A 27,788-nucleotide genomic window follows, 5' to 3' on the forward strand; every position below is an offset into this window, starting at 1 on the left:
GTAAATCCACAGAGAAGGGAAACAGATCAGTGGTTGCCAGGGTCTTTTGGGAGTGACTACGTAAGTGGGGAGTCCCTTTTGAGAATGATGAAAATGTTTCGGAACTGGAGAGAGGTGATGGTTGCGCAACAGGGTGCATGTACTAAAGGACACTGAGTTGTTTACTTGCTAATGGTTACTTCTCTGTTCTGTGAATTTCACCTCAATTTAAAAAAAATTCAGGTGGTTCAGTTGGTTATTTGGCAGACTCTTGGTTTCAACTCAGGTCAGGATCTCAGATTCATGAGATTGAACCCCACATTGGGCTCTGCACTCCGTTCAGCACAGTGTGCTTCTCCCTCTCCCTCTGCTCACCGCCCCCCACCCAGTCATGTTGTCTGTCTCTCTCTCTCTCTCATGAATAAAAAAATAAATAAATAATTTTAAAAACATTCAAAATGGAAGAGAACAAGGGTGGGAGGAGGATGAGGAAGGAAGCCCTGCAGCTGAGAGCAGCCAGCCTTCAGAACAGCCCAGAGCAAATGTCTGCTAACCCCTGCCCGTCCAGCACAGAGCGGCTGGCTAAGTGCCTGTGGCAGTTTCCCTAGGAACCTCAGCTGAGAAACTGTGCCCTGGGCCAGCTGGTCCCAACCCTAAAGCTACAAAGTCCTGCCTCTTCAATGCATCAGCTGAATCATTTTCACAAGCTTAAAATGAAATGAAGTGGAATGACGTACAGTGGGAAAAACACATTTTTTTTAAAGTTAGGCCTCTCTGCTTAGCTTCTCAGAAGTGCTTAAAATGTACACTGCCTTTTCTAAACTGAACTGAATTCCTGTTTTAAGCCACCATCCTGTAGCACTAGGCAACATTTTAATTTCAGTTCAGCATCTGCCACTCCCTTTCTCCAGAATCACACCTGAGTTCCAGGTATCTCTAGGTATCCTCTGAAGGTGTCCACCCCTTGCTGTTTCCATGTATTCCTGCAAGCTGCCAAAATGCCCCCATACCCTGGACCTCTGGACACCTGTCCTGCTTTTGCCCTAAGTATCTGGCAGGTCATCTCCAAGTTTGTGGTTTCTCTGTGCCCCCTCGCTGTTCTCCACGAATGTCTGGGAACACTTGGTGGCCCTTCTGCCATGCTGTGGCCATGTCGTGACAAGAAATGAGGTGGAGCTAAGGCTGTTTACCCACTCACTTGCCACTCTGAGACACACAGAAAAGTCATTTGATTGCTTCCCCACTGCACAGGGCTTTGGGAACTCTTCAAGACTGACTCAGTAGTCATGGTTTCCAGCAGCTCTTTCTACTCCTTTCATGCCATGTTATGGCATCTGTAATATCCCTAGGGATACATCCCACCCCCCAGGTTCTACCTGCAAAAGTGGACACAGATCTCTACTCTGGAATTCCCCAAACCTATACACAGTCTGTGAGGTGAGATTCAAATCCAATCTGACTTTCAAACACAGGTACTTCCTCCTGCACATCACCTTGTTATATTTAATTGGGTGCCTTAGAAAGTCATCCATCTTTGGACTACAGTTGAGGTGAGGGGGTTTTAGGTGGAAAAACTGAAACAGATACTCCAACAGAAGAGCCCCAAGAGCACTGTAAATGGGGTGCAGAAATAGAAACCTGTCAAACAGAAGTGTGTCAGTGTGTTAGAGGATTCTTTTTCCTCTGTCGGTGCCCGCGGTTCTTGGTAACGCAGCTTCGAAGAATGAAGGCGTAGACCAGACAGAGTGGTGGGCAGCAAAGCAAGGTTTATTGAGTGATAGCAAAGGGACAATACAAAGCTCCCAAGGAAGGAGGGGACCCGAGACAATTGCCACTGGAGTTTCTAAGTTTAGGGGTGTTTATGGGCTTGTTAGTGGGTTGTTTTAATCTGATTAACCCTCCCTGCACCTGTCATCCAATCAGGTTTTTGTCACGACTTTTGTCACAGGGAAAGGGTGGAGGGCTCCTTCCAGGGTGGTGTAAAATCCTTTTAAGGGTGGTTTCCTCTGAGTGAGGGAGCGCTTGTCCCTGCCGGCCTGCCTGCCTTCCAACTGTTCTTCATCAAATGTGCCCCACTTGTTTGCACCCACCATTCCCCATGCTCACTTCTTCAAGGTTCCCTGTTCCCTGTAGGAGACCCTCATGGAGGAGGTAACCTGAAAAAGTCAAAAAGACACACGAGTTTATACAAAAACGAGTATCTAAAAAGTTCCAGGCAATGGTTGAACCTTGAAGACATTACACCAAGTGAAAGAAGGCAAACACAAAGAGTCACATATTGTGTGATTCCATTCACATGAAATGTCCAGAATACACGAATCATGGAAACAGAAAGTAGATCAGTGGTTGACTATTTAACAGGTATAGGGTTTCTTTCTGGGTGATAAAAATGTCCTGGAATTAGTAATGAAGGTTGAAAAATTTATGTACTTCTAGTACATAAATGTACTAGAAGTCACTGAATTACACACTTCAAAACAGTTAAAATGGGAATTTTCTATTATACGAAGTTTACCTCAATACGAAGAATTTTTCCAGACATGCTTGGGTTTGGGAATTAAGACTCCTTTATGTCTGGTTGGAGTGCTCAGAGAAGGAATCTGTAATGGAATACCATTTGGGCAAAAGTGTCAACTCCAAGCCTTTGCCCTCGATACACATTTTCAGTCAGCTTCTTCTTTAACTCCACAGCTGTCCCTTTAAAATTCTGCTAAAATTCTGCATAGATCTGGTTCAGACCCTCCAGCTCTTGATAAGCCCCACCTGGAACACATAAAAAAATTTGAAGGTGTGGGACTTTGCTCATTTCCAAACAACTGTGAATGTCTACAGCTGGAGGCACAGACTTCTAGCCCAAAAAGCCCCAACAGAAGTCACCCACCTACTGTGTGGAAAAGAGATTCTTCTAGTCTTGTCTCTCTCCTTTAAGCACTCTGTGAAAGAACATATCATTCTCTTAACAGTAGTGACCACCTTTGGTTATGATAATATGCTAGATCTGGTGCTAAGCACTTCATATACTTCTCACTCTCCCAAAAAACTATGAAAGTGATCTTATAATTCCCATTCTGCAGATAAGAATATACAGACCCAGTGGGTGGAGCTTCTTGTGTAAACTTGTACAGCTGATAAGTGGTCAGGTTATCTGCCCCCACAGTCTCTGCTCATAACCATTGTATCGCACTGCCTCTTCCCAGCTAGCCATGTTGAGTTGCCCCTCAGGACTTTGTGCCATCGCTTCTCTGACTTCTTAGTTCTCCCTTGTTCACTGGTGTTGAGATTGTAGGAAGATATGTGAACAAGAGATTCTGGTTCTGGTAATAGCAGAATAGCCTGTATCAAACTAACCCTCCCACATAACAATTATATACTCTGTATAAAATATTTTTAAAAAACAATTACCTTAAGGCACTGGACAGCCACCAAAGCAGGCAGAAACTAAGAGGATCCAACCCTTGAGAGAAATGAAGCACATTGGGTAAGATCTTCCCCTAAAGGCACATCCCTTTAATTTACACTGTGTATAGGGCCGGAGTGACTGGAAATGGAGGAGTGAAATTCAGCAAATGATAGAAGCACAAAAGAGACTTCCTTTTAAAATCAGTGTGCCAATTCTCCTCTACTACTTGGCTGAGTGCTCATAGTTCATACACAGAGTAAGACTCTAAATTACCCAGAGGAAAGCAACTGCAGGGAGATTACAAAACTGTGCGAACACAGCCACATTAGAGAAGCTTGGTAAGCACATGACCTTTCCACTGGCACTCCTTCAGGACCATGCCACATACTAGGACTAAGGTCTACACCCGAGACTAGGATAGAACCGCAAGAGACAAGTCTAATAAAGGCTGAAACTATACTCCCATGGAATTAAAGTGATTTGTCAGCAAGTGAACCAGCTACCGGGACAAAACCCAATACTTTTCAGAGAAAGATAACAGAATCAAAAGACTCTGGAGTCTATTACATATATAAGAACACAATAAAAATTACCTGGCATACAAAGAACCCAGAAGAGGAATCAGATATTGGAATTAGCAGATGGGAACCTTGAAATTAAATATAATAGACATATTTAAAGTATTTTATAGGAAAAGATGAATGTAATAGCTGGAGAGCTGGGGAATTTCAAGATAGATAAGAAAATTCTAAAAAGTAAGCCAAATGTCAACTCACAAACAGAAAGTACAATATTTGAAATCAAAAAAATTCCCTAGCTAAGATAACAGCATACTGCATACTCTAAAAGTAGAAATGAATGTAAAGATACATCAGCAGAAATTATCCAAACGGAATCACAGAGGGAAGAAATATTTTTCAAACACGAGCAAAGCCTCAATGGGAAACAGTAAGTAATCTGACATCTGTGTCATTGGAATCCCAGAAGAAAAGGAAAGAGAAAACTAGGCAGAAAGCAAATATATGAAGACATAATGGCTGAAAAATTTTCAAATTCAATAGGAAAAATTGCAATCTACAGATTTAAGAAATTCAGAAAACCCCAAACATGACAAATAGACACACACCCCCAAACAAAACCATGCCAAGGCATATCATAATCAAGTTACTAGTGGCTAAAGACAAGGAGAAAATCATTATTATATCCAGGACGAAAAAAAAAAAAGACATATGTCATAAACAGAAGAACAAATATAATTACTGCTTACTGCTTTTCAGAAACAACGGAGGCCAGAAGACAACGGGATGACATCTTTAAAATGCTTAAGAATGGGTAACACCAGTAAATGGGTAACACCAGTAAATGGGTAACACCAGTAAAAAACCTACTCATACATGAAAATTATGTTCTTTAAGCACCTACTCTTAAGAGAATTAAAGTTTGAAAAAAAAAAAAAAAAAAGAGAATTAAAGTTTGGGGCACCTGGGTGGCTCAGTGGGTTAAGCCTCTGCCTTTGGCTTGGGTCATGATCTCGGGGTCCTGGGATCAAGCCCCGCATCGGGCTCTCTGCTCGGCAGGGAGCCTGCTTCCCCCCTGCCCCCGCCTACTTGTGATCTCTCTCTCTCTGTGTCAAATAAAGAAATAAAATCTTTAAATAAATAAATAAATAAATAAATAAATAAATAAATAAATAAGAATTAAAGTTTAATGTTTTCTCATTGCTACAAAGGCAGCCAGAGCTTTTAGTCTAAGGCCCAGCTCTGAAAGTACACTAGCTATGTGCTATTTCCTCTCCGAACCAGAGTTCTCCTATGTGAATGGAAATGATAATATCACCTTCATCTCCTAGAGGAACTAAATGAAATTGTAAATGTAAAACACTTACCACAATGCCTAGCAGATACTGGGCTATAGACCACAGGGTGGACAGGGGATGGAAAAGATATAGACAATGGGGTCCATGACTCCCAAAGCCCTTTCCAACTAGCTAGGCAACCAAGCTCTATGGCCAAGGATACTGGATATGAGGGACCTAGACTGTGGTCACAAGCACCACTATGACACCAGGTGAATGGGACCACACCTGAGCTACTTGGACTGAGAGTGCAGGAATGGTAGCTCCCTGGATTAATACTAGGGGCTGTAACTAAGAGGGGATGATGGAAGTGGGAAGGTAAAGAACAAATGTACACCTAGATGCTAAAGGTGGGTCACAGTTTTCCTTCAGGGACCTTGTACATAAGGAAACAATTTGGCATGGGAGACAGAATACAAAACACTAAACATGATGATAGAGGGATGCATGGAGAGGAGAAAGGGGTGATCGGGGAAGACCTCTCAGAAAAACTATTCATTTGCTGAAACAAGACGAAACCAGAGAGGGAGACAAACCCTAAGAGACTCTTAATCTCAGGAAACAAACTGAGGGCTGCTGGAGGGGAGTAGGAGTGAGGGATGGGGTAACTGGATGATGGACATTGGGGAGGGTATGGGAGGGATGGGATAGCTGGGTGATGGACACTGGGGAGGGTATGTGCTATGGTGAGCACTGTGAATTGTGTAAGACTGTTGAATCACAGACCTGCACCCCTGAAACAAATAATACATTATACGTTAATAAAATAAATAACAATAATAATATTTTAAAAAGAAAACCTATTAATCTGAAATGAATATTCAGGGAAAAGTAGGAGTCCACAAACCAAAAAGAGGAAAAAGATTTTTCAGGCAAGCCAGGAGAAGACACTGGGAGACGGGGTGGGAGTTGAGGCCACAGAGATAGAAACAGGCCATGCCCTGCTTTGTGAGCTGTGACAAAGAATTTGACTTTCTCTTCTCATGAGTAGCTTTCATTGTGTGTGGGTTGTTGTTTTGTTTTGTTTTGTTTTGTTTTGTTTACCAAGACCCACAATAATAAAATCATTTTATGTGACTACTTGGACCATAGGTATGTACATACATATATCATACATGTATGTGAACATATGTGCATATAAATCTCAGATGTAACTACTCTGGAAAACTGGTACTTTTAACAGTTATCATACACCTACCCCGTGACCCAGAGATTTTACTCCTATGAGTATGGCCACTAGAAATGAGTAGAAATGAAAAGACATGTATAAGAATATTCACAGAAGCTTTGTTCATAATAGCCAAAAAGTGGAAACAACTCAAATGTCCATCAACATGAGAAGTGGATAAGGAAATTGTGGTACATTCACATAATAGAATACAATAATGACAATGGGCTAACTACAGCTACATGCAATGTCACAAATGTATCTCACACATGTTGAGTTAAAGAAGCCAATCTCCAAAACCCCATTTAGTTCAAGAACAGGAGGGAAAAAAAAAAACCCTAATTGATTATTAGAGCAGTCAGAAAAGTAATTATCTAGCAGGCAGGGTGGGCTAGTTTTGACTAGGATAGGGGAATGAGGGAGCCTTCTGGGGTACCAGATATGTTTCATGTCTTGGTCTAGGTGGTAGCTAAACGAGAGTGTGCACATAAAAAAAACCATCAAGCGGCACACTTAATTCTTGTGCACTTTACTGAATATGTTGTACCTGTTGGGAAATGTCATTAAAAAAGATGTAACTGCCAGTTGACCTGTGAATATAACCTGGGCACTTGGAGGGCTCCTCATCCTCTCCTCTGTCCTGGGAATGTGGGTTCCTCTTGCCTTTCCCACTCCCAGAGGCTGCTCCAAGAACATAGCCTTGAGATGGCGATGTGGTGTTGAGAACACCTGCATGGTACATGTGACTGAGCCTCGTTGAGTCCTCTTTATAAGCTTTCAAGATTTGGGACACCTGGGCGGCTTAGTCAGTTAAGCATCTGCCCTCCGCTCAGGTCATGATCTCAGGGTCCTCAGATGGAGTCCCACGTTGAGCTCCCTGCTCAGTGGGGAGTCTGTTTCTCCCTCTGCCTATAGTTTCCCTGCTTGTACTCGCTCGCTCTCTGACAAATAAATAAATAAAATCTTTTTTTTTTTTTAAGTAAGCTTTTAAAATCTGAGGAATGGATCTGGGGGTCCATTCATCTTGCAAATGCCCAAGACAAGCCTTATATGTAAGTTCTCTTTGTTTATTAAAACTGCCACCTACCAACTTGGAGCACCCTGCCCTTCAAGAGGGGGGCAGTTCAGATTATACTCAGGAAGCTCCCAAGAGAGTTCTGAACCCACAAAACCTCAATACAAAATTACATGCTTAGATTTAAAATAATCTGAAATAAATGTTCTGCAAAACAATACTTACATGTGACTGAAGCTGACATTTAATCTATTCAGTTTTTTCACACTGGTTGCAATTCACTAAATTGATTTCATTACCCACTAAAGGTCATATTCCATTATTTGAAAAGTACAGTTTTAAACACTAGGGAGCCACTGAGTGTTTCAAGGAGAAGAGGGATGTGAAATGGGCTAGCATTTCAGAAAGTGCCCTCTGGGGCAGCATGAAAGATGGTTTCAAGTTGTAAGACTCAACTGGGAGCCAGGTAAGAGCCCATTAGGTCTGAGGATGGGTGCCAGAGGAGAGGGTCTTGAGCAGGGTCTTTCTTTCAGGTTGTAAGTTTTTGCACTATGCACGGACCTCTCACCCTGCAACACACCTGGCCCCAGTGCCCACAGAACTGATGCCCCTCCTGCAGGCAGTGGCATCCCCCTGGGAGCAGCTGGCTGAGGGGAGTAGGCCCATTCTCTCCACCATCATAGCAAGCATACAAGTGTTTGGGACAGAGGCTGCCCTCCCTCTTCCCAGCAAGCAGAGCTCTCCTCACAGTGCTATTAGGAGCCAGGTTCTAGGTAAAGCTGACAAGGAAAGAAAACAATTTCTGTGACCTGTTTTTTCCCCAAACATCACGCAAGTCACTTTATGAGTTTCATCTCATTTCATTCCTACAACAATCCTTTAGAATAGATCTGATCGTCTGCAAGGATGAAGAAAGTGAGGCTCAGCGGGGAGTAACACAAACACACACATACAAAAAAACACACAGGGTCACACAGCTGTTAAGTGATAAAGCCAGGCTTAGAATCCATGTAGACCAACAGAAAGCGCAACCCTTTCTGAAGAAAAGGCCTAATAATGTGAGCAGGTCCCATCTTGATTTGAGATGCTGACTACAGAAGGGGAGCCTCGGTCATAATATGTGCCAGTGCCCCTGGGGCTCAGTGAGAGCTTGCAGCGAGGGTGGAGAAACCTCCAGAAAGCAGGCTGCTCTCCACATGGTACTGGGATTTCACGTTCTCTGTCTGAAGTGTGGTAAACTATGACTTTTCCCAATCTTTCATCCTTGCTTCAGCTGGGTGGGCAGTTCTGCCAGGAGCAGATCTCACAGCTCCTGTGACCCAAGCCCTGGGCAGCATTGGCAGTGGCTCTGTTACCTCATCTCTCTGGCAGGGGACAGCAGGTCAGAGAACCAGAGATAGACAGCAGGATGTGTGGAGGTTCAATGAAAGTGGAGGTCAGGAAGGGCCATGTCCCTGGCTACCAGGCCCAGACTGGCCCAACAACGTGCCTCTATTTCTACATGAATATCACAAGATGTGGGGAAGCTGGTGAAATGCCTTGGCTCTGAGGCACATGTTTCTTCTAGTCACCTCTAGAGAATTCTGGAGGCAGAAGAGATTCTAGCTGGAAGTTTTGAGGCCATTGGAAGCTGGTGCTCTCTGAAGGAGAAAGTCAGTATAATGAGTATCTCCCAACAGCCCTCATCACTATGCCTCAGAGAATAAACTTGCAGTTCCCACGCGGGCATGCGTGCATATGCACGTACACATACAAGCACGCACAAGCACACCGGCCAACCCAATCACTACTGTCTCTGTCCTGGACAGCAACCTTTGGGTTTCTTTGCCAGCTCCCTTGGTGGAAGCCCATGCCACTCTTGTGGTAGCCTTGACTCATTAGGCAGGCTCTAGCCAACTTCTTGCCTTCAATTTTAGAAAGGACTAGTTCTCTGTTCCAGATCGCCCTCTAAACTCCAGGCGATACTTGTCAGTCTTTCAGTGGTTCTCAGGGAGCCTCTGCCCTTCGCTTCAGGTATGTGTGGGCAGGGATTCCTGCTCTTAGTCAGTCTCTCTCCATCATCTATATGCCTCTTTATACTCCCAAAGCAGCAATGGGACCAGATTTTTTGATCCCCATTTAGCATATTCTGCATAGCTGGGCTAACTCCTCCCTTTAGAAATTAGAGGTTATTAACACCTTTGTTCTCAGCTTCATGGATATTTATGAGCAAGATAAGTATAATATTAGAAAATCAAGAATTCTGGGGCACCTGGAATATTTAGTTGGTTAAGTGTCTAACTCTTGATTTTGGCTCAGGTTGTGATCTCATGGCTCCAATGCTAAGCCTCTCTCTCTCTGTCCCTCCCTCTGTTTGTGCACACCCTCTCTTTCTCTCAAATAAATCTTTTTTTAAAAAATTAAGTATATTGTATACCACTCACCTACCTTTCTTTCTTTTTTGTACTTCTGCATACAGCAGATGAATTCCAGACCCCTCAAACATATATGCGTATTCGCACACATGCATTTCCCATACTCATACAAATACAACAGCTGAAAATGGAGTCTAGTAGTTGAGGCGGTATCTCCACAGATATCATCAGTGCCCAAAGTATCTGACATGTGTCAGCCTGTGGAGACATCTAGCCTGCGTGTAAGGTGAAGTTTTGAAGCTAGGATATACTCAGCCCCCTCTGGCTGCACATCATTGTGTTCATTTCAGTATCGGATTATGGGAGGCCATCTGATTTCCTCATTTCTAAGCCCTCAGGGGAACCTCATAATAGTCCCCTAATACTTACAATCAAATCATTCCAAAAAAGAAAATATCAGGCCATGACCCCTGTGCCTGGGTCCCCCCAGGGGTCGTCACTAGATCTGCTCTTGTGTCATTGAGTCCTGGCATCATGTGAATCAATAACCAGGCAAAATTAGATATTTTCAGTGAATGTCTTTCCCCTGTCAGCAATGCATGGCTGTCAGTTCCCAGCACCCTTCATACACCACCTCACTTTTCCCAGTCTTGTGCAGAGCTCTGTGAGAAGAGAATATTACCCATCTCTGGGAAAGATACAGATGCCCATTCCAAGCCTACTGATGCTCTTAATAAGCCAACTAAATACAATGGAAGAAACCCTGATTACTTTCCTCCCCTGCCCCATTTCCCCCATTGCAAACCTTCCTGCACTGATACCCACTGATAGCACTTCTCCCTTCCTGTAACACTGGGCAGGGATAAAAGGCCCACCTGGACTTGGGACCCCATCGCTCTACTTCCTCAGTACAAGTGCCTTTCATGGTTTATCCCACCCTCCTCAAGTAGCTTCTCTCTCTCGCTCTCTCGCTCTCTCTCTCTCCCCTAAACCTTCCTAGTCACTTGCTTCATTTCCAGAATGATACAAAGTTAGGCTTAGAGAAGACAACTAGAAGGAGGTAGAAGGGAAGGGGTGAAGGAGAAGGGAAGAAGGAAGGAGAAAGAGATGGGAAAGATTGAACTGGCTCTTCCCCACAAGAAACAAACCCACTTCTGTTTCTTCTGACAGGACACTTTCTCCAGCCATTGCCTTAAGCTCTCTCCTTTTCACAGCCAAACATTCTGGGAGAAAGTTCTATGTTTTTCGCTACTTCACCTCCAATTTATTTCTCAACTGGCTTTAATCTGGTTTCTGTCCCCTCCTCTCCACTGAAACTGATCTAAGTTCACCAGGGAGGATTTAACTGCAAAATCCAATTGACTAAAAAAAAAGACAGTTTCTCCAGATTATCTGGTTCAGAGGATGACCCCCTTCCTTCTCTTGAGACTCAACTTTCCCCTGGCCTCTGTGGCCCTACCTTTTCCTAGGATACACCATCCCTCTTCATCTCCTTTTCTTTCTTTGTCCACTAAATGTTAAATGCCAGGACCACTCCCTAAACCACCTTCATTCCTTACTCTATTTACTCCCATAGGGATGTGACATTCAAATCCACAACACCAACCATCAGCCTTGGCTCCCCACTGATGCCTGCCCACACACTGTCATAATAACATAAAAACAAAAACAATGGTTAACTGATACTATGCGCCAAAACAACCCTCTGAAGCAGGTGCCATTATCAGCCATATTTCACAGATGTGCAAACTTAACTAGCCCAAGGTCACACGGTTATCAGGAGGCTGTTTTGAAGTCCACACTCACATGATACTCTATGTTGGAAACACAAAAGACTCCACCCTAAAATTGCAAGAACTCATACAGAAATTCAGAAAAGTGGCAGGATATAAAATCAATGCACAGAAATCAGTTGCATTTCGGGGTGCCTCTGTGGCTCAGTCAGTTAAGCGTCTGACTTCAGCTCAGGTCATGATCCCAGGGTCCTAGGATAGAGTCCCAAATAGGGCTCCCTGCTCAGCAGGGAGTCTATTCTCCCTCTCCCTCTGCCCCCAACTCGTGCCCATGTGTGCTCTCTTTCTCTCTCTTGAATAAATAACATCTTTAAAAAAGAAAAAGAAATCAGTTGCATTTCTATAGACTAACAATGAGGCAGAAGAAAGAGAAATCAAGGAATCAATCCCATTTACAATAGCACCAAAAACCATAAGATGCCTAGGAATAAACCTAACCAAAGAGGCAAAGAATCTGTACTCAGAAAACTATAGAACATTCATGAAAGAAACTGAGAAAGACAGGAAGAAATAGAAAAACATTCCATGCTCATGGATTGGAAGAACAAATATTATTAAGATGTCTATGCTACCCAGAGCAATCTATACATTCAGTGCAATCCCTATCAAAATACCATCAACTTTTTTCACAGAGCTGGAAAAAAACAATCCTAAAATTTGTATGGAACCAGAAAAGACCCCAGATAGCCAAAGCAATCCTGAAAAAGAAAATCAAAGCTGGAAGCATCACAATCCTGGACTTCAAGCTGTATGACAAAGGTGTAATCATCAAGACAGTATGGTACTGGCACAAAAACAGACACACAGATCAATGGATCAGAATAAAGAATCCAGAAATGGACCCTCAGCTCTGTGGTCAACTAATCTTCGACAAAGTAGGAAAGGATGTCCAATGGAAAAAAGACAGTCTCTTTAACAAATGGTGTTGGGAAAATTGCACAGCCACATGCAGTAGAATGAAACTGGACCCTTTCTTACACCATACACAAAAATAGACTCAAAATGGATGAAAGAGCTAAATGTGAGACAGGAATCCATCAAAATCCTATAGAAGAATGCAGGCAGTAACCTCTATGACTTTGGCTGCAGCAACTTCTTCCAAGACACGTCTGCAAAGGCAAGAAAAACAAAAGCAAAAATGAACTATAGGGGCTTCATCAGGATAAAAAGCTTTACACACACACACACACACACACACACACACACACACAAAAGCTTTACACAGCAATGGAAATAGTCGACAAAACCAAAAGACAACCAACAGAATAGGAGAAGATATTTGCAAATGACATATCAGATAAAGGGATAGTATCCAAAATCTATAATGAACTTATCAAACCAACATCCAAATAACAAAAAAATCCAATCAAGAAATGGGCAGAAGACATGAACAGATATTTCTGCAAAGAAGACATCCAAATGGCCAACAGACTCATGAAACAATGTTCAACATCACTCAGCATCAGGGAAATACAAATCAAAACCACAATGAGATACACATGACCTCACACTAGTCAGAATGGCTAAAATTAACAAGTCAGGTAACAACAGATGTTGGCAAAGATGCAGAGGAAAGAGAAACCTCTTACACTGTTGGTGGGAATGCAAGCTGGTACAGCCACTCTGGAAAACAGTATGGAGGTCCTCAAAAAGTTGAAAATAGAGCTACCCTATGATCCAGCAGTTGTATTACTAGGTATTTACCTAAAAAATACAAATATAGTGATCTGAAGGGGCACCTGCACCCCAATGTTTATAGCAGCAATGTCCACAATAGCCAAGCTATGGAAAGAGCCCAAATTCCACCAACAGATGAATGGATAAAGAAGATGTGGGATGGATAGATAGACAGACAGACAGACACACACACACACACACATATGTACAATGGAATACTACTTAGCCATCAAAAAATGAAATCTTGTGATGAATCACAGACCTATACCTCTGAAACTAATAATACATTATATGTTAATTAATTTAATTTAAATTAAAAAATAAATAGATAAATTTTTATGGGGGGGAACTATAATGACAAAAAAACACCTAAATTTATCATACCAAAAAAAGGCTGAGCACAAGATAGATACAAAAATACATGGTGGGGGCGCCTGGGTGGCTCAGTGGGTTAAAGCCTCTGCCTTTGGCTCAGGTCATGACCTCAGGGTCCTGGGATCGAGCCCCATATCGGGCTCTCTGCTCGCGGGGAGTCTGCTTCCTTCTCTCTCTCTCTGCCTGCCTCTCTGCCTACTTGTGATCTCTGTCTGTGTCAAATAAATAAATAAATAAAATCTTTTACAAAAATGCTGATTCCTTATATATAAAATGCAAAAATTGATAACACAATACACAATAAAAAATACTCTTTTAGAAGTCAAAATTGTGATTTTCCTTAGTGACAGTGTGAATAGTGATTGGTAATAGGCATAAGGGAAATTTCTTGAGTGTTAGTAATATTTTGTTTTTTTTTTATTTTGCTAGTTACATTAGTGTGTTCATTTTCTGAAAATCCATTGAGCTCTATCTTTTTTTGTTTGTTTGTTTGTTTAAAGATTTTATTTATTTGCTTGACAGAGAAAGACACAGCGAGAGAGAGAACACAAGCAGGGGGAGTGGGAGAGGGAGAAGCAGCTCCCTGCCAACCAGGGAGTCCAATGAGGGGCTCGATCCCAGGACCCTGGAATCATGACTTGAGCCAAAGGCAGATGCTTAACAACTAAGCTACCCAGGAACCATTGAGCTGTATCTTATTATGTGTTTGTATTTCTATATGCATATAAAATTTTAATTAAAAATTTTAAAACAGGGGCGCCTGGGTGGCTCAGTGGGTTAAGCCTCTGCCTTCGGCTCAGGTCATGATCTCAGGGTCCTGAAATCGAGTCCCGCATCGGGCTCTCTGCTCAACAGGGAGCCTGTTCCTCCCCTCTCTCTCTGCCTGCCTCTCTGCCTACTTGTGATCTCTCTCTGTCAAATAAATAAATAAATAAATCTTTAAAAAAATTTTTTTAAAACATCACACAGTAAGTGACTAGGCAGGATTCAAACTCAGTCAGTCACACTTAAGAGAATGAATCCTAAATCTTCATTCTACAATCAGAGTTACACTATTCTCTAGAACAGTTGAGGAAAAAGATCTAACTATACCCCTAGGTTAGTCAGAGTCTGTGAAAAACAGAACACTAGGATGTGTATAGAGAAAGAGAGAAAGGAGAGAGCAATTTTTTGAAAGAAATTGGCTTGTGCAATTGAAGTTGGGGTTGCCCAGTCCCAACGCCACAGAAAAGACCAGCAAGCTGGAGACTGAGGGAGGAACTGATGTTTTAGAAGGCAGTCTGGAGGCAGAATTCCCTCTCCCTCAGAGGACCCTGACTTTTTCTCTCCTAAAGCCTTCAACTGACTGGATGAGGTCTATCCACATTATGTAGTGTAATCTGCTTTACTCAAAGCCTATTTGTTTGTTTGTTTTTAAGTAAGCTCCACACCTAGTGTGGGGCTTGAACTCACAACCCCAAGACCAAGACCTGAGCTGAGACCAAGAGTTAGATGCTCAACTGATTGAGCCGCCCTGGCACCCCAAGCCTATTGATTTAAATGCTAATCTCATCTAAAAAATGCCTTTACAGAAACATTTAGACTGGTTTTTGAGCAAATATCTGGGTACTGTGGTCTGGCTAAGTTGATACATAAAATTAACTGTAAGAAACCCTAACAATTCGTTTTTTTAAGATTTTGTTTATTTATTTACTTATTATTTATTTATTTTATAGAGAGAGAGACAGAGAGAGCAGAGGGAGAGGAAGAGGCAAACTCCCCACTGAGCAGGGAGCCCGACGCCGACGCCGGGCTTGATCCCAGGACCCTGGGATCATGACCTGAGCTGAAAGCAGACACTTAATGGACTAAGCCACCCAGGCTCCCAAACAATTCCTAACAGAAAATCATTCTTTTTTTGTTTTTTAAAGATTTTATTTACTTATTAGAAAGAAGAGAGAGCACAAGCAGGGGAGCAGCAGAGGGAGAAAAAGAAATAGGCTCCCCACTAAGCAAGAAGCCTGATGCACGACTCCATCCCAGGACCCTGGGATCATGACCTGAGCCAAGTTGTTGTTGTTGTTATTGGCCAAAAAATAGGCATTGGAAATTAAAAAAAATTTGCCTTCTCTCCCCCCCCAAAAAAAGCTTAACCAACTGAGCAACTCAGGCACCCCAGAAAATCGATGCTTATACTCTAAGTTCTTCAGGTTTCGTATTGATTCTCTAACTTGGTCAGTAATTAGAAAACATAGAGTGAACATCCCAGGAACCAAACAGAAACAAAATCTTTTCCAACATGATCCCTGTGGTATCCATAATTATCCAGCTATGGGATCCCAGAAAGCAAACCTAGCAGCACGCCACATTTTGCCAGGCCTCTTCATTTATCCCATAACAAAAGCCATCCCAGTGGAGACAGTACCAGTGACATGCATTACAATGACTTAAAATATCTTCAATCCTGAAATCACTTTCCAGAGAAATTGGGCCAAAGTCCAAACAACTTCTTCTATCTCTCCCCTGAGTCTGAGAATCTGCTTTCTGCTGAAACAGGTTTTTGAGAAGGAGAGAACAGAGTGTGGTCCTTGACTGGAGAGGAGGCAACGACTGATGGATAGGGGAGGATGTGAAAGGCAGGTTGCCAGGCTGGGGCCAATTCTGCGATCCCATGAGGGCTCCAGAGTACCCCAGGGAAATCAGGCTACAACTAGACTCCTGTTGAGACCACATTCTTGCTTAGGTATTTCCACCTTGTCTTGCTTCCTCATTCTCCTCCTTTTCTGCTCCCTCAATAAATCATTCAAACAATGAACCCCATCTCAGGTTCTGCTTCTAGGGGAACCAACCCAAAACAGTTGATCCAGAGAATAGGCGGTGGTGAGGTTGAAGGGGAGCACCAGCTGCTACAGTCCCTCCGGCATCTGAGAGGTCTGGGACAAAGGCGGACCAAAGAGACCATGGAACTAGGTGTGCTAAGATGTGCTGAAGAGAGAGGATGACAGACTGAAAAACAATTTCAGAGGGCCTGAATGGCAGCATTTAGAGAGACCCTTATCTCCCACAGCTGGAGGGCTGATAGAGCTGAAGAGCTGGCAGCCTAGTTCTCTGCTAGGAACATCCGTTCACACCAAAGACGAGGCCCTGACAGGGAAAGAGGGGATGCAGATTCTTGGGAGGTGCTATTTGAAGAGATAAACCCAGGTACACTTGAAGCCTCTCTGGGCCTACCAAGTGTCCCTGTTCCCTTGCTGGAAGATAAGCCCTCACCTCCACTCTACCTTGCTGAAAAATGAGTCGGGGGTTTTATAAACAATATTTGCCCTCCTAGAGATTTGCCCCACTTCCACTCCTGGCCACCAGACTGATCATGAGGGAAAAACTTGAGCATGGACCAACTCAGAAAGTACTAGGCCTACTGAGGAAAGAAAGGGATTATATATTAGACCCGGCCAACATGCATAAGCCCAAACTGGGGGAGGGGAGAATGTCTGGGGAGGATTAAAAGGGTGATGAATCAAGGAGGGTGACATAGAAGCTGGGTAAGAGTTTGTTGATGAAGAGGGGTCCTCGCTCCAGTGTCACAGGATGGCCCCAGGGGATGTTTCCAATATGCTGAAGAGAGGCTCTTGAAAGACTGGAAAAAGCAATGAGCCAAACAACAATTCAGAGATGCCAGAACTGCCACTGCAAACTGGAGGGAAGGTCTGACCCGCTCAGAGCAGTGGGCATGATAGAATGGGCCTACCAGATGAGACAGGAAAACCCACCAGCAGACCATATTCCTTGAGAAGGCCTGGAGGACTCTCCCTTTACCAGGGAGATAAGAAAGTATTGGTGAGGGCCACATGGGAGGCTCAGTCAGTTAAGCATCTGCCTTCAGCTCAGGTCATGATCCTGGGGTGCTGGGATCAAGTCCTGTGTCAGGTTCCTTGATCAGCAGGTGCCTGCGTCTCCCTTTCTCTCTGTAGCTCCCCCTGCTTATGCTTGCTCGTTCTCTCTCTCTCTCTGACAAATAAATAAATAAAAATCTTTAAAAACAAAATCTTAAAAAAAAAGAAATATTGGTGAGGTTGGCAATAGTACCTCAAGAAGCTTGTAGTAGCTGTCTTCTACAGGACTTGCTGTAACAGAAAAAAACTGGATAATAAAATTCCAGAATAGCAAAGACCAGCAAAAGCACTCAACCATAAGAAACAAGATGGGTACAATTACCATAAAGGGCAACAAGTGTAGAATGGTGGCCAGGGACCCTAACCTGCACGGATCTAGATAGATGGCTCATCGAACATAGTAATCTTGGGAGCAAATCAGGACATCCAACTAGGGTACTGCTTAATATACACAATGAAAAGAGATCAAGAATTGATGGGCCAAAAAATGAGGTCAGAGATACTCTATAAGCCTAAGACCAAAGCAATCACATAGGGTCCAATGCTCACAAGGGCCTCTAGCTTGGAGTTTACTGCTCTGCACCTGCCATCTTGAAATTCTTAAAAAGTTTATCCTAGAATCTGTTTGTAGGGGAAGTCCTATTAAATTAGTAAGGATGAGCAGGGACTTAGAGCCTTGGCTCACAGGCAGTGCCACCTCCCAGCACCTTCTCACCTCCTTCACCTCCTTACACCCTTCTTTCTGCCCCACCTCTCCCTCCCTGCCCTGCCCAGTGCTGGCAGCAGCCCTCTGCCCACAGCAAGGGCCTGAGTGCAGACACAAGGAAAGGTGGGGCTGGGCAAGGTGGTGGCTGTTCCTACCTCTGGCTCGCAATGCCAAAGCACATTTAGCAAGCACTGCGGGAAGAGCAAGCCTCTCACCTATCCCCAGTGAAGGTAGCTAGACATCCCAGCGCAGAGGCTGAAATAAGCTTAGGGTCTCCTTCCACTGTGGACCAGAATGGGTGATCTATGGGAAGAGGACATTCCTAGCTCAACTTCCTGAGCCCAGAGGCAGCATGTCAGGTGCTGGTGTATCTTTCTGCCTTGCACACCCTCCCTTCCAACCTTCCTGGATCTGGCTTATGTCTGCGTCTTCTGACTAGCTTGAGGCACCTTCTGGGGATGAAGCACAAAAATACAAACTAATATAATTTGGATGATACTTGCACTTAAAATTGGCACTGTACAAAATGAAAATAAATGGGAGTCTTCTGGTAGGTGGCATGGGAGGAAAAAGAGGCTTGAGGGGCAGGGCCGGGCAGATCCCCTTCTCTCCCAATGTGAGCAGTGTCCTGAGTGTCCTGAGCAGTGTCCTCAGCCCCCAAGGCTGCCCAGAGAGGTGGAGCCGGTGGCCCGGCCGGGAACATGAAGCAGTGTCTCTCGTCTTCTTGACCAGCGTGGTTCCTTTCGTGCTGGCACCGCCACCTGCGGACGATTCCCCAGAGTGACTGGAAAAGCTTGATTCTTTCTCTCAGACTACAAAACCCTCTCCTTATCCAATATCCAACAGCACACAGTAAGAAAAAGGGATCAATTGGCCTCAACACATTTAGAAACACTACCGACTTTTTCAGCCTTGAAAAGGCAGTTTAAATTATACCTGACATCAAGTATTGAACACTCTTCCCAAAATTTCAAAGTCGTGGTGGTAGATGGTAAAGATCAAAGTGAGTACACCAGCAAATGGCAGGACTCCTTCAGTGGACATGTGGTTGGTGAACCTGACTCTACAGTTCTAGCCCACATAGAAGATGATATTACAATAAGAATCAACACCAATGGGGCAGAATATAATGTAGAGCTACTTTGAAGACTAATTATACTAAAGACAAAAGAAAATTAGTTTATAAATCTGAAGATATCAAGAATGTTTCACAGCTACAGTCACCAAAAGTGTGTGGTTATATAAAGGCAGATAATGAAGAGCTGCTTCCAGAAGGTCTGGTAGACAGAGAGCTATCTGATGGGCTCCATCCCAGGACTCTGAGATCATGACCAGAGCCGAAGTCAGATGCTTAACCAACTGAGCCACCCGGACACTCCAAAGATTTTATTTTTAAAGTAATCTCCAGGGGTGCCTGGGTGGCTCAGTAGGTTAAAGCCTCTGCCTTCGGCTCGGGTCATGATCCTGGGGTCCCGGGATCGAGACCCTCATGGGCCCTCTGCTCGGTGGGGAGCCTGCTTCCTCCTCTCTCTCTGCCTGCCTCTCTGCCTACTTGTAATCTCTGTCTGTCAAATAAATAGATAAAATCTTTTTAAAAAATAAATAAATAAAGTAATCTCCACATCCAATGTCAGGCTTGAACTCACAACCCTGAGATCAAGAGTCACTCACTCTCCCAATTCTGCCAGCCCAGAGCCCCAGGACAGATCACTTTAGGGTCATTTAAAAACCTAAACATCTTGGAGAAATACTCTACTGTCCTCATTTTTGAAAACTTGGAAAAATATGACTAACATTTTAGTATATAAATAAATCCTCAATTGGATATTTGATAAGAAAAAGGACATATTACCATAAACTAATTTTTTTAAAATTTATTTATTTGACAGACAGAGATCACAAGTAAGGAGAGAGGCAGGCAGAGAGAGAGGAAGGGAAGCAGGCTCCCTGCTGAGCAGAGAGCCCCATGTGGGGCTCGATCCCAGGACCCTGAGATCACGACCTGAGCCGAAGGCAGAGGCTTTAACCCACTGAGCCACCCAGGTGCCCCCCATAAACTAATTTTTAATGTCTGATTATCTGGATAGTTTTACCATTGCTTTGTTTAAATTATAAATGTCTAGAAGAAAATGACAGTTCCATAGCCCAACAATAAATTAGATGATTGTTTTAGTTTTTTTTTTTTTTAATTTTAAATTTTTTTTTTTTTTTTATTTGACAGACAGAGATCACAAGTAGGCGGAGAGGCAGGCAGAGAGAGAGGGGGAAGCAGGCTCTCTGCTGAGCAGAGAGCCCGATGTGGGGCTCGATCCCAGGACCCTGAGACCATGACCTGAGCTGAAGGCAGAGGCTTAACCCAAAGGCAGAGGCTTAACCCAGAGGCAGAGGCTTAGCCACCAGGTGCCCCAATTGTTTTAGTTTTTTTAAAAAATGAAGATAAATGGTAAAATTCATGCTAATAATTTAAATTTTTATTTTTCCTTTACTTAGAACTACACTAAATAGCAAATAAAAAATACCATGGCAAGTTGAAAGAAAAATGGTAGAAGAAAGAAAAAAGTTTTATATGTTAGTATCTTTAACAATACTTTTTCCCTGTTCTTTTGAAAATGGGCTCCCACCATCTTCATTTTGCTCTGGACCCAAAAAATTATGTAGCCAGTCCTGCTCACTCCCTGTCTCCTGAGAGCATTGTCCCCCATAAATCACTTGAACAGTGTCCCTATCTCTCTCCCACATAGCTTCTATAGAACCTAACATAGGATACATGCCTGTTTATCCAGGAAAGAAGAAACTAGAATTCAGGCACTGTGTCCCATCAGCAAGAGCAGACCTGAGCTCTCCTCTGCCACACCTTTTCTTTCTTCCAAATTCACCCTGAGTTCTTATCTAAAACCAGTTGTCAGGGTTTCCTCTGGGGTTCTCCCAGCACCTATGTCCATTCACTCCACAGGCAGGAGCTGAGCACTTAATAATAACAGCTATCAGGGGCACCTGGGTTGCTCAGTGGGTTAAGCCGCTGCCTTCGGCTCGGGTCATGATCTCAGGGTCCTGGGATCGAGTCCTGCATCGGGCTCTCTGCTCAGCAGGGAGCCTGCTTCCCTCTCTCTCTCTCTGCCTGCCTCTCTGTCTACTTGTGATCTCTCTCTGTCAAATAAATAAATAAAATCTTTAAAAAAAAATAATAACAGCTATCAGAGAAGTGCTTACCATGCCTTACGGTCAACCCTCAGGCTAACCCTAAGCAGTAGGTAGTAGGATCCTCATGTTACAGAGAGGACACAACCTTACTGCCCAAGGTCACTCATCAAACAAGTGACAGACTCAGGATTAGAATACAGGGCATTTCAGTTTCGTTACCAGGTTACCTGTCCTCTGTCTGCCCTAAGCTAGAGAGGTATGCAAGACACAGTCCTTACAAGAGCACATCTTGTTAGTGAAATACAGGCTCATTTATACATACTCCAGGCGAAATGATATATTCAAACAATTTGCATCTAATCAGAAACTCCCAAAATAAAAAGGGGCTCAAAGTCAATCTAAATATGTCTCCCTCCGCCATGCTTAACATTCAGGCAGGGTCAGTCCAGCTTCCTGGAATCAGACAGTGCTAGTGATGGGGCACTCGCTCCCCAACTAGAAATTTCCACCTGTTTTCTCCAGTAATCACTATTGGAAATAACATACTTACCATCTGTTATTCTTTTTTTTTTTTTTTAATTTTATTTATTTGTCAGAGAGAGAGTGGGAGAGAGAGTGAGCGAGCAGAGGCAGAGGGAGAAGCAGGCTCCCTGCCACGCAAGGAGCCCGATGTGGGACTCGATCCCAGGACACTGGGATCATGACCTGAGCCGAAGGCAGCTGCTTAACCAACTGAGCCACCCAGGCGTCCCCCATCTGTTATTCTTAACCCCTGTCTTTGGTCTAATTCTACTCTCAAGAGCACGAACTAGACAAGACAAACAACAGCCCCACCCAGCAGCAGCCCCTGAGGCAGAAGTGAACACTGCTGGTCTCCCTATGATTTCTCTAGGACATGATTTCCCACACCCCCTCACATCTTGGCTGCCTCGTCTGCTCATTCCAGTTCCACCAAGTCAGATGTATTACTCAGGACTCTCTTCACTCCAGGTGTCAAAAACCAACTTGATTTAAGAGAAGAAAAAAATGGAGGAACTGGGTTTATCAGTTCAAGTAACTGGAAGGGAAGCCTGGTAAGATGGAGGAACTGGAATGATATTGTGAGGTCTCTTGCCTTATTGCCTCCACTCTGAGCTGAGCTCTCTCTAGGGGGTCAAGGCAGAAGTAAGATTACAGGCCCAGAGGTTATAACGCATGTCTGAGGCGAAAGGCGGCCAATAAAGGCACAGAAATTGAGCCTCATTGGCCCAGCTTTGGATTATACTGCCATCCTGGAATCAATCACTGTGGAAAGAGGAATGGAAGGCACTAACTGCTAGGCCTGGCTACAGACTTACCTGGACCTGGAACAGGGACTAAGAGTGGGAGCTTAGTTTCCCAAAGGAAAATAAGTCAAGTTATTTTTATAAGAAGTGAGAATGAATATTCAGCAGGCACAACCCACAGCCTTCTAAACACCCACAGCCAAAAGCATGAAAACACGTGGTCTGACAAACCCCTGACAGCAAGATTCTAATTCTTTCTGTCCCGCCCAAGGGAAGGGGATAGTTTCTGGGTCTCCAATGGGAACTGGGTATAACTTGGACCCATGTCCGATTTTTTTTTTCTTTTTCCCTCTTCTCACTTCTTCCTTATCCAACCCACTAACACAGACCCAGACTTCTTCCTGTTGAATCTAGAGGCAAAGAGAAAGAAACATGCCAAGAGGACCTGGATTCATATGACCTCCCAGAACCTTGAAAGACTGCCAGTCCCAGAAACACTCCTTCCAAGGGAAAGGGAATCTAGGACTGATGAGATTATCTTGAGGCATTCAGGGGAACTGATGGAGAAATAGGTCCTTCCTAGTGATCAGGTTACACAACTCAGTCTTTCAGGTTAGCCTCACTGTACGTAACACCCATGCTTCTGTACAGGTTAGTTGCTTAAAGATCAAATTATAGTTTATTTTTTAAAAGATTTTATTTATTTATTTGAGAGAGAAAGTGAGAGAGCATGACCAGGGGTAGGGGCAGAGGGAGAAGCAGACTCCCCACTGAGCAAGGAGCCCACCATGGGGCTCCATCCCAGGATCCTGGGATCATGACCTGAGCCAAAGGCAGACGCTTAACCACTGAGCTACCCAGGTGCCCCTCAAATTATAGTTTAAATGTACTGTCAAAATAATACAGTAAAAACTAACTACTATTCATTAAGTATCCTCTATTTGCAGGAATATTTCAACACTTTAGCAAGTAGGTATTATAACACTCACTTCACAGCTAAGAAAACTAAGTCTCAGAACCTGCTCAAGTTTCCAAGGGCAGTAAGTGACAGAGTAAAGACATGAATCCAAGTCTGCTCTCAAATCCCCCAACCTGCCTCCAAAGCCTCCATTGGGTTTTCTATCACACACTCTAAAGAAAAGGAATTCCGTGGCAGTGATTTTTATAACATTCTTAATAATGCCTCAGAATATCAATCTTGTGCATATAGGTTTTTATATCCAAACTTGTTTATAGTATAGCGCACCTATAGTTATTCTGATGTTTAATGGGAATAACCAGTATTGAATACTTTTTGATATTGAGGTTACAGCCATACGTGATTTTGTTCACCCCCTCAAATGTGCTCTGTACTCCAAGATGCCTTCCATATGCAGGGTAGCACAGTGGTCAAGAGCACTGAGTAGGGCCCAGGTCCAACTAGTTGAATGACTTTGAAAAAGTGGCTTATCCCTGTGGGGCCCAATGGTCCCTTTCATAAAATTAATGAAACAATAGGACCTACATCATAGGATTTTTATAAAGATCAAGCGAGATCATCTAAGTTAAATTCTCAGCACCATACCTGGTACCTACTAATTACTCAATAAATGCTCCCACACTGGAAGCAATAGGAAGGCAGGGAATATGCATACTTTTCTTCATTACTGCAACCCTAGAATCAAGTCCAGTGCCTTGCACATGGTAGGCACAAAATAAAAACTTGTTGAACAAATAATTTATTTAAGCAAGCGCATTTAATCATTAACTAATCTAAGATGTAGAGACAGAAAATAAACACCACTCATTTAATGTAAAATAATTTTAGGTGGTATTAAGTGCAGGAAGAAAAACAAAGCAGAGAAGGATAGTGAGTGACAGAAAAAAAGGGGAGGAAAGATGTGTTATAGAGAGCCAAGAACTAAGCCAAGTTAGACCTAATAGAGAGTGTTATGGACTGAATATTTGTGTGTTCCCTCCCCCCAAATTCATACAGTAAAGCCCTAACCCTCGGTGTGGCTGTATTTGGAGATGGGGCCACTAAGGAAGAAATTAAGGTTGCATGAAGTCATAAAGGTGGGGCTCTAATCCAACAGGACTAGTGTCCTTGGGAGAGGAGACATCAGGGAGCTTACTCTTCCCACCTGTCTGTGTACATGCACATAGGAAAGGCCATGTGAGCACACAAAGAGATGGAGGCCACCGAGGAGCCAAGAAAGGAGGCCTCAGAATGAACCTACCTTGCTAACACCTTGACCTTGGACTTCCCAGTCTCCAGAACTGTGAGAAATACATTTCTGCTGTTTAAGCCACTCAGCCTGTGAGAGCATTTTGCACACCAGCTAAGACAGCGCAAGTTCTAAGAAAAGGAAACATCAAGTACAAAGGCCTTAAGGAAACTTGGTGTTCAAGAACAGCAGAAGGCCAGTAAATGAACAAGAGAGAAAGTGGCAAGACAGAGAGTCAGAGAGTCACGTCAGTCTTACCCTACAGGCTCTAATAGTACTGTGCCAAAAGAAAGCCCCATCCCAAACAAAATTGTTATCATAGCACTATGATATTTAAAATGAACTGACTTTTTTCCAAATTTATGTAGAGTATAAATAAAGGCCTTTTAGAAAACTAAGATACTTGTATATTTTTTTAAACAGAATCTATGGATAAATCATATTCTTGCCATGCAAATTTCGTTTCCATACAAATCAGACTGCTAAGCCCATGCCCCCTCTATTGTGAAATTCTGTGCTTACCACTGGAAATAGAACCCTTTTCCTCTCCCTCAGGTAGTAACAAGTGTGTTCCAGCTATAAGCCACCAAAGCTATGACCCTCAACCCCCAGATGAGGTCTGTGTAAACAGTGCTAGGGAAAGCCTCCAATTTCTCTGCACTATCAGATCTGGCCAACTCTGTTATTTCTCTTGCCAGGGTGGATCAACAGACCTGGTTAATGTTGAAATCACTGCAGGTAATTAAACAGGCAAAACTGGGCTTGGCCTCAGAGAAGGAAGGAGGGAGGGGGCTATGTAGATTTTCCTTTCTTCAGTGTCAGCACTACCAAATTGGCATTAGTATCTGCTTTCCTCCTGATGCCATTTAGTCTTGGAAGAAAAAAAACAAAACCAAAAAACCAAAAAACCATGAAAGGGAGTCAGGCGGATTGGGAAGTTAAACTCAGAAGTGGATGTTAGAGTCTATAGCTGTAGGCATAAAAGTATGCCTTTTATCTGATGTAATGGTTTGCAACAGGTAGCCATTTTGCCCACCCAATCTCTACCCCTTGGCCCATCCGGCAATATGTGGAAACATTTTTGGATATCACAACTTGGGTTCAGAGGGAGTGCTACCACCAACTTGTGGGTAGAGGCCAGGGACGTTGCTAAACATCTTGCAGAGACAGGGTAGCCTTCCACAACAAAGCATTATCCAGCCCCAAATTTAAGAAAAAACACAAGGAAAAAAAACTAAAATATTTAATTGCCTTTCATGTGTCATATGGTCTCCACATTTCCATGCACATACACAGTTGTCATTTAATCTTCACATCAAGTCCACAAAGTGCTGCCCACTTCCCAGGTGAGAAGTGGGGACTTCACTCAGCTAGTTCCTACCACAGGAAGAATTTGAACTTGGCTCTGGGTGAGTCTCACTAGACTGTGAGTTCCATGAGGACAGGGACCTTGCCAACCTTGTTCACCTCCATATACCCAGTGTCTGGCAGATTTTGGTAACTGAGGGAAGTACAACAGACTTCCTTGCATTAATATTGGGTAATAACATGAATATCCCAATCAATGGCTCTAAAGTACATGCTCATTTCTTCCCACCACTCCTTGGGAATAATAAAGATCCTCATGTCAGGTCAGTATGTTGCATGTCAGAAACAGAAATCTCCCTAGGCCAATACAGCAAAAACAGATGTTTATGGTAAGAATACAGAGGTATAATGGAAACAAAGCACAGCCAGGACTTAAGGACTTGGAAATCAGAGTGCCCCGTGCTCTCTGTCATCTTTACACCTTGGTTTTCTTTTCCAACAGATGACCTGTTTTGTTTAGCCATCTTGTATATGACCCAATATACCAGCCTCTGCAACATTTTAACTCTGGAAGTCTCCATGGCCTCTCCCCTGGGCTCTCCATAGTTAACTAGCTTAATCTGTCCATATCCTGGTTATTATACATTCTCTAAGGAGGGATGAGATTGGTATGGCCTGGGCTAACCTTCAAGATGACTCTGGCCAGACAATTGCAACTTCATGAGACACCTGCTTGAGAACAGGCTAAATGAGCCCCATCAAGCCAGAGACCATAAGCCATAAAAAATGAGTGTTGTTTTTAGCAATATTTCTTACTATAAATCACAATATTATAGGGGCGCCTGGGTGGCTCAGTGGTTTAAAGCCTCTGCCTTCGGCTCAGGTCATGATCTCAGGGTCCTGGGATCGAGCTCCGCGTCGGGCTCCCTGCTTGGCGGGGAGCCTGCTTCCTCCTCTCTCCCTCTCTGCCTGCCTCTCTGCCTACTTGTGATCTCTGTCTGTCAAATAAATAAATAAAATCTTAAAAAAAAAAAAAATCACAATATTATAATTATCGTGTTTGACCAGCAGGCAAAAGCTAGAAGGGCCTCAAAAAGCATGTTAGTGAAAATCTAAAGGGTATTGATGATGACTTAAAGGAAAATGCTACTGGAAGTTGGAAGGAAGGGGACCCCTGTGGGCAGTGGAAGATTTGGTGCACTGTTGTCTACTGTAATGTGGAAAAGGAAATATTCCATAATATGATGACCTGGCCAACCTACGTATAGTAAAATGCAAAGGAGAGCAGCTAACAAAAGAAACTTTTTGGTACTGGAGCAAATTTTAGAGAGTATATAGAAGTGTCAGGGTTTTCTGGGTTTGAAAATAAAATGACTTCTCATGCCCAGCCTCTCCAGAGGGCAAACTCTTCTCAAATTAAAATGGTCTTCAGCAAAGGGGTCCTGCTCACTTCATTAACCCTTTCAAACAGCCAAAATTCCCCTGAAGAATTTCAGACTGCACTTGTCTATCTTAATTAAACAACAGGATGTCCCTTAAAAAGCACCCAAAGTAGAAAGTACATACATGAGCTGAAGAGATTTATGGTCATGGCTTTTTCCCCAATGGAAGGAACTCGAGGAAGAATCATTTAAAAACTCAACATTTTTTAGAATCAGTTTGAACTAAAAGAG

General features: G+C 43.3%; 1 long non-coding RNA gene across 1 annotated transcript in view; it reads right to left on the reverse strand.

Annotated features, from left to right (window-relative positions):
- Nucleotides 1–1,728: 1,728 nt before the first annotated feature.
- LOC308343035 overlaps nt 1,729–27,788 on the reverse strand; it is a 37,504-nt gene continuing 11,444 nt past the window's right edge. Inside the window, exons 3-6 of the long non-coding RNA XR_013966841.1 lie at nt 3,382–3,433; nt 2,861–2,912; nt 2,495–2,742; nt 1,729–2,135 (exon numbers count right to left, since the gene is read on the reverse strand). This is a non-coding gene — a long non-coding RNA (uncharacterized lncRNA). The remainder of the gene's footprint in view (nt 2,136–2,494; nt 2,743–2,860; nt 2,913–3,381; nt 3,434–27,788) is intronic.

Source organism: Martes martes (genome assembly GCF_963455335.1).
Source record: "Martes martes genome assembly, chromosome: 5".
Classification (NCBI taxonomy): Eukaryota; Metazoa; Chordata; class Mammalia; order Carnivora; family Mustelidae; genus Martes; species Martes martes.